This window comes from Perissodus microlepis, chromosome 12 (genome assembly GCF_051167445.1).
Source record: "Perissodus microlepis isolate ML-2025 ecotype Zambia chromosome 12, ASM5116744v1, whole genome shotgun sequence".
In the NCBI taxonomy this organism is placed as follows: Eukaryota; Metazoa; Chordata; class Actinopteri; order Cichliformes; family Cichlidae; genus Perissodus; species Perissodus microlepis.
Window position 1 is genome coordinate 5,112,902 of NC_140472.1, and position 21,076 is coordinate 5,133,977.

Genomic DNA, 21,076 nt, shown 5'->3' on the forward strand with positions numbered 1-21,076 from the left:
ATTTATGTCTTACACAGCATCCCAGCTCTTTAGCTGACTTAATAACTTTAGCTAAAGTGAATAGTTAGTCTAATTCATTAGTGCAGCATTACTGGATCATCTCTGTTTGAAGTGATATAATATGATATACAACTATCACTGTGTTTAACTACCATAATAATTCTTAGGGTACTGAGTGCATGCTTAATTAGATTTTTTTTTTTAAAACATACTGCTCCATTAATATGTTTGACAGGCTGAAGTTGTCGGGTCACCTCCTAAATCGACCATCTTTTACAGGTGTTTTGTGCCAGAAATGGAGTGTCCACTGAAGACTGAAGATACTGAATCTCTACGCCTTGCCATTGATCCCTCTTGTGCCTTCATCTAGACAAGAAACATTAACTTAACCACTCTCATATGCTCTGTACCTACATCACCTTCCCTGACAGTCGTAGCTTGGCTCATCTGAGGGTGAAATTATAAGAATGTGTTATTTTGCAAAGTGCTCTCTAGGGTTCCTAAATAAAATATGGCATTGAGGTCATTTCTTTTGAATTAATCCCTTCTTCTGAAATATAAGAAGCTCTCCTGGTTTTAATGGCACTTTGGATTTCCTTACTTTCTGTTCCACTTCCAAACCCAAATAGATGCTGACAAGCTGACACGGTAACATGGAAGAGGGAAAGAAGTTGGAAAGGACTACTACAAATAAACCTAATGCCTAACAATGAAAAATGTAAAGTAAGAACAATAATAATAATAAAGATAAAAGATGAAGTAACAAGTTTTTAGTTTATTCCAAATGATCATCCAGATGTCTGTGACATGTGATGACAAACATCATAATGGAAGGCCTTAGTCATCACATGCTTAAACTCATCATATATTTTTGCATATGCTGAACAGGCAGTCAGACATGCTGTAACTGTGGGGTAGAAAACAGCATGAACACCATACGGCAGGGGTCTCAAACTCCAGTCCTCGAGGGCATGGAAAAGTTGCATGACACTGGCCCTTGAGGACTGGAGTTTGAGACCCCTGTCATATGGAATATGACAGGTGTGGTTGAACTGCATGAAGACTCTGAAGTTTCTCTTCTCTTCTGGCAGGACAGGAATGTGGCCTTGTCCTGTGAGCCACTGTAAGGATGTACTTAGAGTAGAACTGGACTGTCACCGGCCTCAGGCTCTTCACCCTTTTCAAAGACAAAGCAGTCATTTAGATAAAATATTAGATATTGTTTACCTGTAAATGCAAAGTAATTTTAGAAATGTAATTATTGTCAAGAGTGAACAAGCACTGATAGTGTAATCTACAGCTGTGGCCAAACGTTTAGAGAATGAGAAGTGTTGTTTGCTCATTTACAAAGTTTGCTGTTTCAGTGATAGTTGTATATCATATTGTATCACTTCAAACAGAGATGATCCAGTAATGCTGCACTAATGAATTAGACTAACTATTCACTTTAGCTAAAGTTATTAAGTTAGCTAAAGAGCTGGGATGCTGTGTAAGACATAAATAAAGCTAAAATACAAAGGTTTGGACACCGTTTTGCATGTTTCCCTACTGTAGGGGTCTCTGCAAGCATACAGAGGGGGTACTCTGAGAGGGTACAAGATGACAACTTTGGAATTCTACTAGAAACAGTCGATCATATTTGTTTGTCAAAGCTGAATTCAGGGCTAACTACGCTAAATTAGCGTTTTTAGCTAGCAGCTACAATAAGTATAAAAGTTACCTTACGGCTATCATTTGTTAACATGACGCTTGTTCTTATACATGTAATACGTTTATTACCAACCTGAGAGTTTATCCGCTGGTCATTCGACATGACGAATGACTTCTGTCTTAATTCAGCTCAAGATGCTGTAGATTCCCGTCAGTAACACTTTCGGTCCACTAGTAAAATGTAGTTCTATTAATCTACGCTTGAACCGGAACCGGATGTAAGTCCCAAAAAACTGAATTTTGGAACTGAAATTGAATTGTAGAACTGAAACTGAATGGTGAGAAGTGAAACTGAAATTATTCGAGAGCTGAATTTTTTAAGGATAAAATGCAGTTTCAAAGCAAATCAATACATTTTCAAAATATAAAATTCAATTTCAATTTAGTGATGATCATTTTCAAACCATAAATTCAATTTCAAATTAGACTAATTCAAATTCAAAATTTCAAAAGCATTTATTCAAGTTACAATTCAGATTCAATCTGAGCAATTCAAATTCAAATTTAACTTATTCAAATTCAGTTTCTGATGGCACAGATTTCTGCCCATAGTATGCTACTTGTGGACTTGTGATACGGAGACCAAGTACTGTTCCAATTGAAAGTACACATGAAGCCGAGAACGCGAAAAATTCCGGGATGTGTTTTTGCTCCTCCCGTTTTATGGAGCATGTATCGGTGGTGACTTGTGTGGACTTGGTACAGCTAAATATCCCAGAATGCATTTAATCCAAAACTCAAATGTGGCAATGGCTACTTTTTCTGGGTCACAAAATAAACTCTAAAGATATTTTCAGGTTATTTCAGGTTATTTTCAGATTATATATTTGCAATTTTTTTAATGCTTTGTGGCAGCTTTTGAACATCTGTGGCATCTATTAATGTCAAATCTAGTCTTTCTTTAACAACATAAGCAAACTGCTTTTATATTTAACGACTTTTCTGTTTAATTACATTTTAAATAATAATAACAATAACAATAGTATTTATTTTGTTTAAAAAAATGTGTTTAAAAACAAGTTTTGTGGTGAAAGCTATAATCCAGATTAGTGGCCTGTTAAATGGTTAAAGTCTAGGTTGGCTTTATACTTGAGAATAAAGTAATATAGGTTGTCCTTCTAAATAATTAAGTTAAATTCCACAGTTGAATCATAAGAAACATTATACTTACATATAAACCCTGCCATATGTTAGATCTGGTCATTTTGCTTATTAGAAACTTTATATATTGGAAGTTAACTTTTAACAAGCATGTAATGATTATATTTAAATTAGGTGGTCTTTTCTTAAACACATATCTCTTCAGGCCTAAACTGACAGTGCCAATAATACACATTCAGACACAGTAGTAGATGGTGTTTTTAATACTATATGTGTTAGTCTAATTTGGTTGTATGGGGTCTACATAGACCTTCTGTGTTGTAAGTTATAGTGATTACACAGCCATTAAGGATCAAATCAGCTTCTAAAAAATTTTCTGTTTTTTCTCCCTCTGCTTGCTTCTTACTGTCTTTGAGGCTCGGGACCAGCACTCCTGCTGTTGGACAGAAAGACATCAGTAAGTATTTTGGTTTTCAACCCACATCCACTGCCCCTGTACTTAAGGGAAGTTAAAGACTTTCTTCTGCACTTACATTTGGATCACCTCGATCCATGACAGTCATTCAGGCAGTAATGCCTGGACTGGAAACAAGCCATCCTTAAAATAATACAACATTCCAGCTCCTGTGTTGGAATGAAAAACAAATGTGTTGTTTAAATGAGATACTGCACTTGTGACAGAACAATAAATATTTAATTTCTTTTTAATAAAATATTTTATTAAATATATAATAATTTATTAATATTAAATATTTTATTTATATAAGTAATGTAAGTACAAAACAAACTTGTGGTAGGCCTAAACTTATTTTCAGAATAATTAAATCTGAGACTTTGTTTCATTGTAAGATTATAACAGTGATGGCAATATAATTGTTTGTTGTTCAGCAGAACAGTGTCCAGTATGTTGGCTGTTATACTTTGTTGTGTTTGAAAATAAAAGTTGGGCTGATTTTAACATCATTACAAAAAGTGTTGTTAATTATTTTTAATCATATTCAGGTTACCACAAATTGTTTTTTTCATTTAGTTTAACTTTAAATGTTTGTCAGTAGGTAAACAATTAGTATTGTACAGTCAGAAATATCAAGTTATTCTTTTTTTTGAAACTTCTATTTAAATTTTTTTTTTTCACAAATCATGGTCACAATACATAATGAAAACATTGCCATTATACACACAAAAAAAAGAAAAAAGAAAAAGAAAAAAAGAAACCCCCCCTCCCTCCCCACCCGAGGCTCATGTAAAGAGAAACAGAACAAAACAAACAAAAAATGTATGTCACACATCTGGAAAATACGTTTTTATATAGTCAATAAATGGGTTCCAAGTCGCAGAGAATTTTTGTTGTGATGAGAGAACTCTGTATCTAAGTTTTTCCAGTGATAAAAAGAAAAGCACCTCCTTTAACCATTGTATGTATGAAGGAGCCTTATCAGACTTCCAGTGGAATAGAATAAGTCTACGGGCAAGCAATGTAGCAAATGCTATGGCATTTTCCTGAGATTTACTAATTTTGTATTGAGATGGCATAACTCCAAAAATGCCAATGCGGAAATCAAGCACTAAATTCTGCGCACTGATATGAGATAATACTTTAAATATATTTCCCCAGTAATTATCCAGGTTTGGACAAGACCACATCATGTGACCCTCATTTGCTGGATTATGTCCACACCTGGGACAGGCAGGATCGGCTTCTGGGAAAAATTTTGAAAGCCTCTCTCTTGTATAATGAAGACGATGAAGAATTTTAAACTGAATTAAACCATGGCGAATGCAAAGGGAGGAAGTATGTATACGATTCAAACAAGATCTCCACTCATCATCAGATAAATCCACCCCAATGTCTTTTTCCTTAAGCTCTGTATCAGTTTGTATATGACGGAGATTCTCCTTTTGCCAAAAGGATCCATTTCCAAAATGGTATCCACTTGATTTTTAGGAGGTAGGTAGGGGAAAGAAGGAAACAATGTTTTTGCAAAACTTCGTATTTGCAGGTATCTAAACATATGTGAGGTTGGTATATTGTAATCTCTCATCAGAGCATCAAAGGTGTTATAAGTTTCTCCTCAAAATAAATTGTAAAAAAACTTCAAAACATTATTATGCCAAATTTGGAATGCTTTATCTGAAATGGATGGCAAAAAAAAGGGTTAAAAGCAACAGGGAAAAAATTACTAACCTGTTGCAAACAGAAGTGCCTTCTGAATTGAAGCCATATTTTAATCGATGTTCTTACAACTGGATTTGTTATTTTCTGTTTTTGATTTAGAGCTAGGGATGAGGTTAGGAGGGGAAGTGGATTAAACATCAGTTCCATTTTTACCCAAGCCTCACCCTCGCTATTTTCATAAACATATTTCCAGTGCAATAATTTGGTGATATTAGCCGCCCAGTAGTAAAAGATAAAATTTGGCAACCCTAGCCCACCAGCCTCTTTTGGTACTTCCAAATATGTTTTTTCTATTCTGGGATTTGAATTTTTCCAAATAAATGTTGCTATTAATCTGTCTAAATCTTTGAAACTTGATTTGGTTATAAAAACAGGAACCATTTGGAAAACATAGAGAAATTTTGGTAAGACTGCCATTTTAACTATATTTATTCTGCCTGCTAATGAGATTGGAAGTGTTGCCCATTTTTTAAAATCTTGTGATGTTTGTTCTAACAAAGTGTCAAAATTATGAATCCGCAACTCGTTCATTGTGCGGGTTATATTTATTCCCAAATATTTAAACGTTTCTTTTTCTAATTTAAAAGGGAAGGCAGAGAAATCTTGCTCTATGTTATTAATAGGGAACAGTAGGCTTTTTGAATAGTTCAATTTGTATCCAGATATGCATCCGAAGTGGTCTAATACCTTAAGCAATTTAGGGATTGATGCCGTTGGATTAGATATATACAGCAATAAATCGTCTGCATACAATGATACTTTGTGCACTGTCCCGTCCCTAGAGATTCCGGCAACCTGACCGTCCTCCCTAAGAGCGATAGCTAAAGGTTCAATTACTAAATTGAAAAGATAGGGAGATAAACTACAGCCTTGCCTGCAGCCTCTACCAAGCTGAAAAATGTCAGAGGTTACATTATTTGTCCTCACTGCTGCAACTGGAGAGGAATACAGTATTTTAATCCATTTTCGAAACAATGGGTCAAATTCAAATTTATTTAGGACCGCATGAAGATATGGCCATTCTATACGGTCGAAGGCCTTTTCTGCATCAAGAGAAATGATTATTTCTGACTTTTCTTTTGGTTCTGATGCATATAAAATATTAAATAGGCGGCGCATATTATAAAATGACTGTCGCCCTGGTATAAAGCCGGTTTGATCAGGATTAATAATTTTTGGCAGTATAAGATCGATTCTATTAGCTAAGATTTTTGTGAGAATTTTGTAATCACAATTTAAGAGGCTCACCGGTCTGTAGGAGCTGCATTGTGAGGGATCCTTACCCTTTTTGTACAGCACAGAAATTATGGCTTGTTTCAGACGTCTTTTCTCCAGAGGTTTTACAGATTTCAGAAATTGTATTAGCTGATATGGATTGCTTAATTTCAAGTTATTCTTAATAGAATAGAATCGAATTCAACTTTATTGTCATTGCACATGTCAAAGGTACAAGGCAATGAAATGCAGTTTGCATCCATCCAGAAGTGCTTTAGCCATGATATAGATATATTACAAATATATATTAGCAATAATATAGATATGTAAGCATATTACAGAAATGGGTCTATTATGATATGTTATAATGCAGCGGTCCCCAACCTTTTTTGCGCCATGGACCGGTTTATGCCCGACAATATTTTCACGGACCGGCCTTTAAGGTGTCGCGGATAAATACAACAAAATAAAACTAGTACCGGTACCGAAGAAAAGAAGATTTATTCATAACACACGTGAAAAGACCAAGGAAAACCGAGTTAACGATAAAAACGATAACAAAATAACGCTGAAAACCGATAAAAACCCTGAAAACCATACATTTCACACCTGAGCCTCAACTCTCGCGGCCCGGTACCAAACGACTCACGGACCGGTACCGGTCCGAGGCCCGGGGATTGGGGACCGCTGTTATAATGTACACGGTATTAAGGTAGGTTATGAATATACTATAACTATAGGTATGTACAGGCTGTAGTGAGTACAAGCTATGTGCAGGCTATGAACAGGATATAAATATGAAAAACTATACAGAAATATGAAATAGAAAAAAACTATACAGAAATGTGAACTATGCAAGTTATAAAGAGTTGTAGAATTAAAAATTTTTGTATTGTACAGAATGATTATTTACACAGAATTATACAGTAGTGCAGTTAAGATAAGTGAGATATGTGGATAATTTCTACAGAGGCTATATAAAGTGCTAGTGGTTGTGAGTGGTGGTTCAGTCCATGTTATTGTTGTGTGTATGAGGGTACAGTTGTCCATTGTGTGTGTGTGTAGGTGGTTGTGGGTGTGTGTATATCCAGTCCATGTGTTAACGTGGGTCAGATGTTCAGGAGTCTGACAGCTGTGGGGAAGAAGCTGTTCCGGTACCTGGTGGTCTTAGTCCAGAGGCTCCTGTAGCGCCTCCCAGAGGGCAGGAGGGTGAAGAGTCCCTGTGCTGGGTGACTAAGGTCACTGTAGATGTCCTTTATGGCAGGAAGTGGTGCTCCGGCAGTTTTCACAACCCTCTGCAACGCCTTCCAGTCCGAGGCAGAGCAGTTCCCCTACCAAACTGTTATACAGTTGGTCAGGATGCTCTCGATGGCGCAGCGATAGAAGTTCACCAGGATGTCTGAGGACAGGTGGTTCTTCCTCAGAGTCCACAAGAAGAAGAGGCGCTGGTGAGCCTTCTTGACCAGCTTGGAGCAGTTGGTTGTCCAGATGTGGACTCCCAGGAACTTGAAGCTGCTCACACGCTCCACAGCCGTCCCCTTAATGTAGATGGGTGGATGTGGGTCAGCATTCCTCCTGTAGTCCACGATGAGCTCCTTGGTCTTCTCGGTGTTAAGCAGCAGGTTGTTTGTGTCGCACCACTCAGCCAGACGATCCACCTCCTCCCTGTAGGCGGCCTCATCGTTGTCGTTGATGAGGCCAATCACCGTGGATCATCTGCAAACTTAATGATGGTGTTAGAACCATCCGCAGGTCTGCAGTCGTGGGTGAAGAGGGAGTAGAGGAAAGGGCTCATCACACAGCCTTGTGGTACACCGGTGTTCATCGTGATTGTAGATGAGCAGTGGTTATCCAGCCGGACATGTTGGGGGCGGTTGGTCAGGAAGTCCAGTAACCATTTGCACTTGAGGGAACTGATGCCCAGGTCTGTCAGTTTCCTGATGAGTTGTGAGGGGAGGATTGTATTGAATGCTGAACTGAAGTCTATAAACAGCATTCTGGTGTAGGTGTTGCTGTTGTCCAGGTGTGAGAGGACAGAGTGCAGTGCGATGGAGACTGCATCCTCTGTGCTCCTGTTCTGGCGGTATGCGAATTGGTGGGGGTCCAGGGTGGGGGGGAGACAGGATTTGAAGTGATTGGTGAACCAATTAAAAAAAAATCAACATGTGGGATTTGGTTGTTTAGGAAGAGGGGAAAGTTTTGGGAGTGACAGTAACGGCAGCGAGACAGAGCGAGCGAGTGAGAGAGAGAGTTTTTAGATGTGGGAGATTTGTGACGTTTAGTGTGGAGTGTATACTTAGTGTGTTGTGTTGTCTTGTGTAGTTGTTCTGTTGTGTAGTTGTTTTGTTTTGTGTGTCAGTGAGGGCACTAATGAATGTCACAAAGGCACATTTGCAATGTAAACACTCTCACTAAGTAGAAAACCAGCGGAGTGATACACCTCCTGTTGTCAAGCCTGCAGGTTTATCTCTGTGGTGTTCTCCTCTGTCTTTTGGTGGAAAAACATTTTTTTACTGGCACACATAATTTGTGACACCTGATTGTTCTCTCATTTTAGTTTTAGTAATATTTTTAAGTGGTTGTACAAAATAAAAAAAATAAAAAAAACCCGGCAGATGTATTGGTTGCATTTTTAGATAAATAGTTGTATATGTTTACAAAATGTACAATTTATATTTATATTTGCATTTCAAGTTATAAAAATTTACTCAACATGTCTGTGTGTTTTTGTACAATAAAAAAAATACTACCAGGATTTTAAGTTCTTTGTGTGATTTCAGATCAGTAATACTAATGCAGAATGTCAGTGAAAAAACAACTAAATTAAGTTGCTTGCTGAAAAGAATGATACCAAACAAGGCAAGGGGGAAAAAATAAAATGAAACAATTTGAGGGTGAAATACAATCGTAAACTCAAAAGGAGTAAAAAAAGACCGGTTGTATTTCAGACCTCAGTGGGTTAATCCAACAAATCATGAAAAAATAGATTTAAATTTTTGTTCATGACAGTGCAGATTTCTGACATTTTGTGTAAATCAAGCATGTAACAATGTGATTGTTTTCTAACAAAAAACAGTGTGAAACTTAAGTTAGACTTGTGTTTGTAAATGAACCGCCCCATGTTGTGTAGGTTTCTGGATTTTATACTTATTGGGCTACATATGTATTTATTATACAGGCTATACAGTACATAACATACAAAAAACTCTCATGTTTTAGGTAACTAAAGTGTGTAATTATGTGGGCTACAGACAATAATTAAGTTATAGACTATATTTATATGAAAAACTTGTATCCTTACTGCATTTGAATCATTTTAACCATATGTAACCACCTGCATATGTGTTTGAAAAAAAGGCTTTGATTTTGCCACCCCTTTTGATTTTTTTGCCACCCTCATGCCACCCTAAGAAATTTTCTCTAGATCCGCCCCTGGCTAGGACCAGCTGCTCTAAGCACTTTGTGATGATGGGGGTGAGTGCTACTGGGCGGTAGTCATTGAGGCTAGATGGGTTGGAGTTTTTGGGTATCGGGACGATGGAGGTGGATTTGAAGCAGGCCGGTACCACAGCGTGGGCCAAGGACAGGTTGAATATGTCTGTCAGCACTCCTGCAAGCTCCCCAGAACATGCTCTGAGAACACGCCCGGGGATGCCATCAGGACCTGCAGCCTTGTGGACATTGATCCTGCTCAGCACCGCTCCTACATCGGTCGGGGAGAGAGTCAGAGGTTGGTGGTCTGGCGTCATGTCTGCTTTGGTTGTGGTTGTGGGGTTCCCTCGCTCAAAACAAGCATAAAAGTTGTTACGCTCGTTGAGGAAGGAGACATTAGAGGATGCGGGGGAGGGATCGGTGGTCCTGTAGTCTGTGATGGTCTGGAGTCCTTGCCACATGCGTCGGGGGTTGGACTTGGAGAAGTGTTCTTCTACCTTCTTTTTGTAATGGTGTTTGGCTTTTTTGATACCCTTCTTTAGACTAGCCCTGGCTGTACTGTAGGCGTGTGCATCTCCTGACCTAAAGGCGGTGTTGCGGGCCTTCAGGAGGAGATGAACATCCCGGTTCATCCAAGGCTTCTGGTTGGGGTACATGGTGATCCGTTTCTGGGTGGTGACACTGTCTGTGGTTTTGGAGATGTAATCCAGTACAGATGAGGCGTACTGGTCCAGGTCTGTGTGGGTGAACGTAGTGTTTTTAAATCTGTCCTGGAGCACTGCGTCTGTCCCCTCTGGCCACACTTTAATTGTCCTCACAGCAGGTTTCACATGTTGGATGAGTGGTGAATACCAAGGTGTGAGGAACAGGGAGAGATGGTCCGATTGTCCAATGTGGGGGAGGGGTGTTGCTTTGTAGGCTCCAGCCAGGTTGGAATAAACATGGTCTAAAGTCTTGTCCCCTCTGGTGTGGCAGGAGACATGTTGGTGGAATCTGGGGAGGACTGTCTTTAAGTTGGTGTGGTTGAAGTCGCCAGCAACAATAAAAGCAGCCTCGGGGTGTTTATTCTGGTGTTTGTTAATGGCTGCAGAAAGTTCTTTCATGGCCAACCTAGCATTAGCGTAATACTGCATACTTGCAATGAATAAGTTGTCCTAACAGTCATCTTAAGTAAGCTTTACTTAGTTTTTTTGAGGCAACGAGTTTGCATTTTTTTTTTGAGTTTTGGAAACTAAATATTTTTTTTACTCTGTACTCAACGTGAATAAGTTGCCTTGACTTAGTCATCTTAAGTAAACTTTACTCAATTTTTTTGAGGCAACGAGTTTGCATAGTTTTTTTGAGTTCTGTGAACTAATTAGATTTTATAGTGTGAAGAAAGTGGGCAGAAAGTTAATTGAACTAGACTAGTGATGTCAGCAATGAGCTCAGCAGCAAACCCTGTAAATCAAAACCTGAGCAAGCATCACCTGGTGAAATGTTACTTAAGTCTCCACTTACAATCTACCTCCAGTTATTTATATTACTCCACCATCAGTAAAGTCTTGTAGTTCAGCCATCTTTAAATCAACAGGGATCTGGATGAAGGGTTTCCCAATTAACACATGAAAGGGTTGGCACTGGCAACATTTGGCCAATCACATTGATTGGTGTACTGCCAGCTGAAAGTCAGTTTACAATAGCAGAATAAGCTATAATTTTAGAAAAAACATAAGGAGGTTACAGAGGAAGATGGTCGTTGTGATAATGAATGACAGAAACATCAGGAGGAAGGAACACCAGAAGGTGGAGAAGCACCAAGGGCTCAGAGAAGAGCTCGAGAAGATGTGATGTGATGAATCTCTGTAATACCAAGAATGGTATTACATTCTTGGCACAGTTAAAAAAAGAAGGCACGAAGTGGCTTCACACTGAATTTCACCTTTTTTCAGAGCATAAATGGCATTTTTCTCATCTATTTTCAGTATGTTAAATTAAATAACATTAAATAATGAGAAATAAATGATTAAGACCATGAAGGAGTCTCACATGATAATTGATAACTAGAGAATTGCCACACTAATGGTTATGTAAAAGTCAAACTACAGATGAAACTTGAAGCAAGTTCACAATCTTTGTTCTTTGTTCTCTTCCATTAACAGAAAGATTCATAAGGATATCAAAAGCTGCGTCATGCTTTTCCAAGTACCAGAAAAAAAACTTCTTTGTCCATCAAGGTTCTTAGTTTTCTAACAGCCTTTTTTATCAGTTCAGAATTTAGTTTCAAAACATATTTTTTTTATCATTTTCAAGTTAAGGAGTTACCATGAGAAAGAGAGAGAACAGAATTTCAAAAGCAATCATTGAGATGGCATTTTATTCATAAATCAGACTTTTAGATTGTAACTTTTGAAGTCCATATTGACACTGGGGCGCCATTAAGATGCAATACACCAGTGAACAAAAGCATTACATTACTTAAAAGCAGAACATAATAACAGAAAATGTTTAATCTGACAAAAAACTGCAAAACAAAACAAAAATTTTAACATGTGGCTTTTACAAGATGTGTCCTTGCTAGGCAAATGCTATCTCAAGATTTAAATTTCTAACTCACCTCTTTTTTTTATTCGTCAGTCACACTGTAAACAAAACACTAGAGCGAAAAACAGGACTCCATAAATCGACCCAGAAAGGCCAAGGTAGCATAATGATGCTGGATGTTACCGTTATGAAGCGTAGATTTACATTAAATTGATAAAAGGATCATTTAAAAGCCCCAAAAACCTTTTGGCACTTCATACCAAACAATATTAGAGAGATGGGAAAGGACAGTTATTACATATATTTTATTACAACACAACTATGAGGAAAGAAAAATGCCTGATCTCCAGATTTTTACTGGCAGCCATGTTTTATGCTATATTTTATTCACAATAATATATAACGTGTAAAACTTTCATAAAAAAGATCCATGTTACATGCAACACCAGCTTGATAGAGATCTATTTTTATAACAGATTTCATTAAGTTTAACTGTGAAAAGAAAAAGTTAATTTGTGCGGAACTCAAATTCATGCTGTTCAGCTCGTTGCGTTTCTGATATTATTCCCAACCATTTGCTATTATTGTTATAGAAGCTGTGCATAATAGTTTTAAAAGAGGCAGGAGAAACCAGAGCTCCCAGAGATATTGTGTGTAGCACCGGGATGACATGCAAACACATTAAAGCGAGGAATCTGTTGCTGCCTGTTGCTTTTACATGCAATCTGTTTATAGGCTGTTCATAGAATACAACCAGCTGAGTTATTCCTCTGTTGCAAAGAGATGCTCTGCCTCAGCAATCTGTCTGCATTTATAAATCGCATTTATAAATCACTCTTATTCAGACCACAATAGTTTGGAGTAAAGAAAAAGAGAAGGCAGTGGTCTCTTGGAATGTGCACAGAAGATTCTTGGGACTGAAGGGGTGTTAGGTTTACCTACACCTGAGGTTGCTATGGTAATTACATACCAGTAGACTGAGCTCTCAGTATATTAACATGTAAATGTATTTATCCTATGTTCATAGAAAGACTGTACTGCAGTGTGAGATCTTTATATGTACAAAAACTGCAAAATATGTTCAGTATATGGGACAAATGATGAACGTGCAGTTATAGCGATTACATTTGAGGTAAAGTTTGTTGCAACCTAAAAATGGATTAATAAGAGTTTAATGTTTCATGTTAAAGTGAAATTCTTGTTTAAAGAAGAAGAATAGTTTAAAAAAAAAGAGAGGCAGAAATAGCAGAATACTGTGACATTTGAATGGTGAAAAAAGCACAAAAATTGTGGAAGTTGTTAAAGTCCAAAAAACGTACGGAAGCAACTAGAATAATGAAGGATAAAGAATAAAGAGAAATGCTTTACAAGCATTCACACAAATATGGGTTGCTGTTGTTAAAAAAAAGAAGTTAAACCAAATAAATCTTTCACAATAAATTAAACTTACATATGTGATTCATTACATTTTTGATTTTTTAAGGTCTTTAAAAAAAATCATTGTTATTTCTGTTTTTTAATTTCTTTTCAATGCATTTTTTTCTTTTCATTTAGGTTTTCTTCTTATTTTGTTAGCCTTTAACTTTTGGTATGATGTGTGTGTTGGGATTTGTGTTTCTTTTACTCCCACTTTTGATAACTTAAATTATCTTGTAAGTTTAGATTTAAACAACGAGATTAAAAAAAGTAAAACCTTAAAAATTATCTGGGTCCAGTGCGCTTTCTCTACTCAACTCTACCATCATATCCATGTGCACTTGAAAACATCAGGAGAGGAAATGGTATGCCAACTACTTGCTAAACAGTAGTGAATCCATGAAGAGTGCAAAAGTTTCACCTTTTGAATGGCGCTGGTTTCAGTCGTAAGGCACAACTTTTACTCTAAGGAGGAAAATTCTTCATTTCCAATTTACATCATATTTTGACAATTATGTCAGCTTGCGTTCGGTGGTTAGTTAACAAGTGTTTCTAGACAAGTCTGCATCTTCCATGCAAGCTGCAGCAATCTGCTAGTGACCATAAGATCAGAAGGAGGTTTATTTGGGTGCACAACCCTCTTTACGATATCAACAACAGCAATAGACACAAACCATCAGGAACCACTCACCAGCTGGTTAGAGAATACACATTTCTTCCAACTGGCTATATATTGGCTGCATACTGAGGCATTAGTATAACTTAGCAAAAACAGAAGCAGGTAGTCAAGGTAAAAAATGAAGACATTTCTCAAAATTGTAAAATAATTCCTCCAAAGTTGTGCTTGACAAGTGCCAACATCCACAACAAAATCTGAACTTCCTTCATTCAGATAAAGTTCTGGAGACAAGAAGACTTCTCTCTTCTCCTATATGATGTCCCAGGAGCTAATTTTATTCATGAACTATTGGTTTATCAGCATCATGCTTCTGGTTCCTGGACACGAGCCACGAGGATTTAGCTGTTGTCTGTACTTGCATGAATCTCAGAAGGTCCTGAGGGTCAGAATTACTGATGGGATTTCCGGCTCTTGCAGCTCAGCTCACTAAAAAGAGCTGGCTCTTTTGGCTCCCAACCGGCTCTTCAGGTTGTTTTGTTGCTTTAAATAATTTATTATTAACAACAATATAAAATTATGCACAAAGGGAATTACTAATGTAAAAAAAAACCTGTGGTTTTATTTATATATGTCTATATATAAATATATGCGGTGGCCCCTAGAGACAAAACATGTACAAACTCCAAAACACATTTCTAGCGTTAACTGAACTTTCAAAACAGAGCTACCTAGATCACTTAAATTACACAATTGAAAGCATATGTGTATTGTTTGTGTATTTTATACACAAGCACGCATATATATTCAAATTATTTAAAAAAAATGTTCATTTACCTGTTACTACCACACACCAGATCTGGCTGTTGGTATTTCCTGGCTTGTGTAGCCACTAGTTAACAAATACTCAACACTGCGCCGAGCATCCTGGAGCACTTCTGTTGTGTTTTGTACGTGTTTTGGAATTTGTACGTGCTTTGTCTCTAGGGGCCACCATAAACCCCACAGCTCCCAATAAGGAACTGGCTCGCGTCGTTCACTGAAGTTCGCGACCGACACTTCACTAGTCAGAATGGTGGGTATTACGATGTAGATAAGCTGGCACAGAGAAATCAGATAAGAATTTATTACCGAAGCCAAGAAATACTTTCTCAAAAAAAGTGAGCCCTATGTCAATGAAATACTTTTGTTTGTGTTATTCAGTAGTGAGCAATGAAAGGAAAACACATCAGAAAATCATGCTGGATCTATGCTGGATACTGATATGGACTGGACAGAAAACATCGATGCTCTATTATTTAATGTTCTGTTGTCTAATATGAGAATTCTCATCTCAGTTGTATATTTTCTCAGTTTAAACCTTTCATATGTGCTCTATTTTCTTAAATAAAGTTTTACAAGATTGGAAAATAATTGCATTCTGTTTTTAGTTAAAGTCTCCCTGACTTTTTAGAACTGAGTTTGTAATGGTTTTAGTGTTTTGGAGTCTTGTTTATCCGTTATGTTCTCTGTGTATCTTATATTTCCTAGTTTAGTTTGCTTACACTCCACCATCTCCCTGTACAACTCCTCCATCTAATGCACAGTACACAGTGCAATAACGACAAAGTTAAATGTGAATCATATATATTTCACCTCTGTAATATTCTGGATATTTATAGTTGAGGGATTTCTAAATATTAGTGCTATTTCTTAAACTTGTAAACATTGTAATATTTTATGATTTAATCCAACTGTAACTCACATATTTCCTTAGGGATTAATAAAGTATTTTGATCCTGATGTTACCTAACAGTCATGCCCCTGTGTGCTCTCTCCTCCCATGCTGTCTTCCCTGGGTTCCATCAGTCTGCGTCTCAGTTCCTTAATATCTAGTTTTACTGTGATAGTCTCCTGTGTTTTGTGCGTCATGTTCAGTTTTGCTTGCCACTGTCCCATCTGTCTGTTGCCAGCCGTGTTCACCAGGTGTTTCCTCTTTGCCCTGATTCCCTCGTGTATTTGGTGCCTGCGTCTCCCTCGTTCCTTGACTGTGTGTTCTGCTCTTTCCTTAGTGTCCAGTCCAACCTTGTCTGGTTGTTGTAATTCTTAAGTCCAGCAATAAAGCTGCCTTTTGAGTTTAGTTTTTGTCTGAGAGTCTGCATTTTTATTCCTACTTGTCTCACAGTACATGACAGTAATGGTTTAGAATAAACAGAACTTGACGGTCACATTGACCATGATGGAAGTTAGGCGAAGTGGAGCGGTGTGGGAATATTACTGTAACAAAACTACAAACACCTACAGTTGTTTTCATATCTTTCTGGGTACATCTAACCAACATAATACTTTCCTTTAGCCGCTTACCCCAACTCTAACCACCAAATGAATGAATGCCTAACCATAACCTAATTGTAACCCTGACACTAAAACTACATTTTGAGTCTCAAAAATGCCTTCGAACCCATTTTTCTCCCCACAAGTAGAGTAAATTTCCGATTTTTGGTCCCCACAAAGATATGTAAACATGACACACGGATTGAAATGCACAAACTGTTTTGCTACAAATATAGCTCGTAGATGGACCAGCATACGTTCTAAACTCTAAGTGAAGCAAATTTTTCAGAGTTATTGGGTACTCAAAAGATGTGGAGGCAATGAATAAAAAGGTAACTACAGCTATTATACAGTCAGCAGTCCACTGAGCACAGAAGGCAGAAGTGGTGAGAGTGTATCATGGTGCAGTAAAGCAAGGACCAGAGCATTTAGGCAACTTGAGACTCATCATACACTGAAAACACTGGTCCACTACAAAAGAGTGCAAGCAGTGGAAAATGATCAGGCCTGCAATACTGCATCCACACCGCTTCACCGCGCCCCCCCTCCCCCCCTCCGCTGTCAGTGACATTGCACCGGATGAGGGAGGGGGAGGACCCGCTGGTGAGGCTTTCCAGGCTGTGAGCATGGACCCTGCTACAGCGGTCCGTATGTTCCAAGCATACCATGTTTGGCTGATCTGGATGTTGCCTGTACCACAGAGGAACTTCAAACTGGTGTTCTCCAAAACCAAGTTGTAGGATTATTTGGAGTGAGCCCTAATACCATCACCAAATTGAAGGCCAACTTCCATATAACAGGGGATATCAAAGACAGGCTGCGAAGTGAGCATGCCAAGAAAACGAATCACAAGAAGACTGTTTCCTCACCTTCTCAGCACTTAGGAACTGCAGGCGGTCTTCTACAGATTTGCAGGACAGTATGGAGAACTGACTGCCAGTGGCGTGTCCAGCGGGGTGGCTTGGGGGGCACAGGCCACCCCGCTGGACACGACTGGCCACCCCAGGTGCCACCCCGAAGCTAAAACAATAAAATTCAATCAAATATCAAATGTACGATTATGTTTTCACAGTGAAGCTCAGATATCCAAGTGTAAGTGAATGCAGCATCGGCTTCTGCACTATGAGCATCACCTACGAAAGAGGCACCACAGAAAATTTTTTGGCGAAAGAAAATGAGGAAAGAATAAATGTCCTGGTAAGTAATGTTAAGTTTGTTGAGTTTAGTAAACTTCAGTGAAATTAGTATACCAAGGAAAAAATATAACACTTAAAGAATTATTGCAACCGTCGAATATTTCAGACAGTAGGCTACTGGGGGTAGGGATGGGTATCGTTTAGGATTTATCCGATACCAGTACCAAACCGGTACTTTTGAAACGGTGCCGGTGCTTAAACGGTGCTCGAACCGGTGCTTAAAGAATGGAGAACACAAAATTGGTCCAAAAACCTCTTATGTTCAGCTGTTTTTTTGTGAAAAGATAACAATGTTAGCCTTTTCTGCAACTATAGGGGATTTATGGTATCACTCTTGGCTGGAAGCAGTGCTTAATCAATGGAAAAAACACAAACTTTGTCCAAAAACCTCTCATGTTTAGCTGTTTTCCACTTTTTCTTTGGTCATTTTAGCCTTTTGGCCAGGGTGAAGGGAGCATCTGCCATCAAACAAGAAGACAGCCGCATGTAACTACGACAGTGTTTGCTAGTTCACCTTACTGCATTAATGTAATAAAGTGGTTAGCCTACTCAACGTAAATTACACACGAACAACATTAAGCTACTCACGCAGAGAAGAACGGCTGCTGCTGCCATCATCATCCGTCATCATTTCTGCTACACTGGCAGGGCTAGGGGCCAGGACTCTCCTCATCAGGTTTTTGGGGGATGTTGCTAACTCCGGGTCCGATAACAGGCAACCCACCCGCAGTAGATGTGCTCGGTGTGAGGTCTCACAGCAAGCTATCAAATACGGCGCATTTCTCGGCTTTTAACAAAACGCTATGCGTCGCCAGGTGTTTCATCAGATTCGAGGAGTTACCTCCTTTGCACAGTATCACCTTAAAGCACTTGTTGCAGGCTGCTGAGTTTGCATCTTTTGCTGTGAAGTACAGCCAGACTTTTGACCGCTTCGCCTTGGGCATTTTTAATCTGTAGCTCTGCTCTAAAAGAACGTACGTACCTGGGCCCGCCTACTATCCTCGGAAAGGTAAAATGATTGGCTAGAATCTAAAGTGTATCACAGCTCAGGAAAAAAAAGCACCGAAATAAAGCACCGAAATAAAGCACCGAAATGTGCGCTGCTTTTCGGTCTGGTTACTACCATTTATGTCAGAACCGGTGCCATTATGGCACCGGATACCGGTACCCATCCCTAACTGGGGGGAGCTAGCATAAGAGTTATGAGTTATAAGATATAATCCAAGTCGTAACATTGCTGTATGGAGCTGCAGATTTGGTTGCAGGTTAACATAGCTGGACTGGCCATCGGGCATACCGGGCATTACCACAGAGCAACACTGCAAAGTTCACTAAACATAGATGTTTACATTTTTCATTTATTTTTTATATTGCAAACATTTGCACTGTTATCAGTATTTGCACACTATTTTATATTATTTTTTGACAATCTTTAAAGTCATCATTCAACACATTGTAACTGTTAAATAAATATCGTCAAATAATCGAGATCTCAATTTCAGTGAAAATAATCGTGATTATCATTTTTGCCATAATCGAGCAGCCCTAGTCGACGCGTCGTTTGAAGCTTTGTAAGATCCCAAAAGACGCAGGAATAAGTAGTAGGATTTAAGAGTGTAATAATGGACTGAAACAGAAGATGGCAGCACTGCATGTACAAGGATGCCAGCTGCCGTTAAACCCCGAAGAAGAAGAAGAAGCAGTGTCCGGTATCGTAGCTGTGTCCAAATTCAGGAACCGCATCCTCCTGTGCCAGCATTTGTAGGCCGATTACGTTACAGCGACACAACTGTCTAAACTCAAAGACTCCGACAAATGCGGCCGACAAATGCGCCCTTCATTTCCCCAGATTTGAAGGATGGGTCGCTTCGTGGCCCAACCTATCCCAGAATTCATAGCGCGGCCCTGCTCAGTTTCCAACAATGGCGGCAGCTAGTTAGTTTTAATATTATTCTTTCTGGGTCACAAAATAAACGTTTAACATATTTTCAGGTGAGAATGTAACTGTGTAAACTTCAAATATCTGCTCAGTTTATCAAGACACCACATATTTTCAAAAACGCTCCGATGTTTTCGGAGGCGTCTGTTACCCACTAGCTCGATAGCTAGGTGGGGTTTAAGGCTCACTAGAGCCGGTGAGAACAGCGGACTCCCGGCAAATCGTTTTCAAACCCACCGCCGTCTTTCGCTACTCAGGTTAAACATGATATATAAGTCACTTAGATAACTTAAAAATGTTATTGTTTGGCTTTTTTCAGTATTTTATTTGTTCCTGAGTAAATCGGTTTGGCTGAGATTAAAGTTATAGTTTTTACACAGCTAAATAAAAGTCAAGCAGACAACTGATTATCAGAAGTGTGAGATGCTCGAGAATATACTCCGGTGTCCTGTTATATTTTAGATAGCAGGGAGCAGACGGCTGAGTTTATTAAACTTCACCGAAACAATCTGCAAATGTCATTAAATTTTAATAAACTATCATCTTGTCTTTATTTTTAGTTAGCACATACCTTAAACACTTAAAGCTGTAAGCTAATGATAGTTAAATAAGAGCAGATGCATACTGGTACAATAAGCTGTACGTTTTACGTACAATGGATGCATGATCTGATTAGTCGACTAATCGCAAAAATAATCGATGACTAGTCGACTATCAAAATAATCGTTTGTGGCAGCCCTAATTTAGACTATAGCTAGGTTATAGATATATATAACTGTTAAGTGTCTGCAGGTTGCATGTTTTCTTTCCCTCTCCTTTTATTTGCCATTCCCTCAGGTACACAGACTGCAGGCTGGTGTCAATTTGGGGATCTCCAGCTAATTGGAGGAAGGAGGCTCTGATTGGACAAACCAGGAATGCACCCCTTGATAAGGAGACTCACCTGTGGCTGGGTGCGGTTCTCTTCCCTCCTTCGAATTGTTTGGCACATGTGTAAAGCGCCTCTGCTGTATTTCTTTTGTTTGATGGTTGTGGTGGGAGTAAAGTGGAGTAGGTAAGTTTGAGGACCCCATACACTTACTCACGTAGAGTCTTTTTGTTAGAAACACTAGGTAAGTAGGTTGGTGCCACCCATGTAATTTTGAGCTTGTTTTGAGTTGAGGTTTAGGGTCTTTTCCCCCTGTTTTTGTTTTTCTAGGGTAATAGCTCAGCTAAGTTTTGGTTTTGTCTTTTTGGTGTTTTTTTTTTGTTTTTTTGGCACAACCTAACTGTCCCTTTCTCCCCCACATTTGTTGCTTGAATTCGGGGTTTTTTTATTTTGTGAGAACGCTGCCATTAAACTTTTTTTTATAACACCTGTACCAGGTTTCCAGAGTGTTATCCTCTCCTGCCCTCGAGGAGATGTAACAATAACCTAGAGATAAACTGGAGGTTCCAAT

General features: G+C 38.6%; 1 long non-coding RNA gene across 1 annotated transcript; it reads right to left on the bottom strand.

Annotated features, from left to right (window-relative positions):
• Window positions 1-755: 755 nt before the first annotated feature.
• Window positions 756-1,864, bottom strand: LOC146375660 (uncharacterized). The gene is made up of 2 exons (XR_014801852.1): window positions 1,784-1,864; window positions 756-1,177 (listed from the first exon to the last, which is right to left on the bottom strand). It is a non-coding gene; the product is annotated as an uncharacterized LOC146375660 (long non-coding RNA).
• Window positions 1,865-21,076: the final 19,212 nt, after the last annotated feature.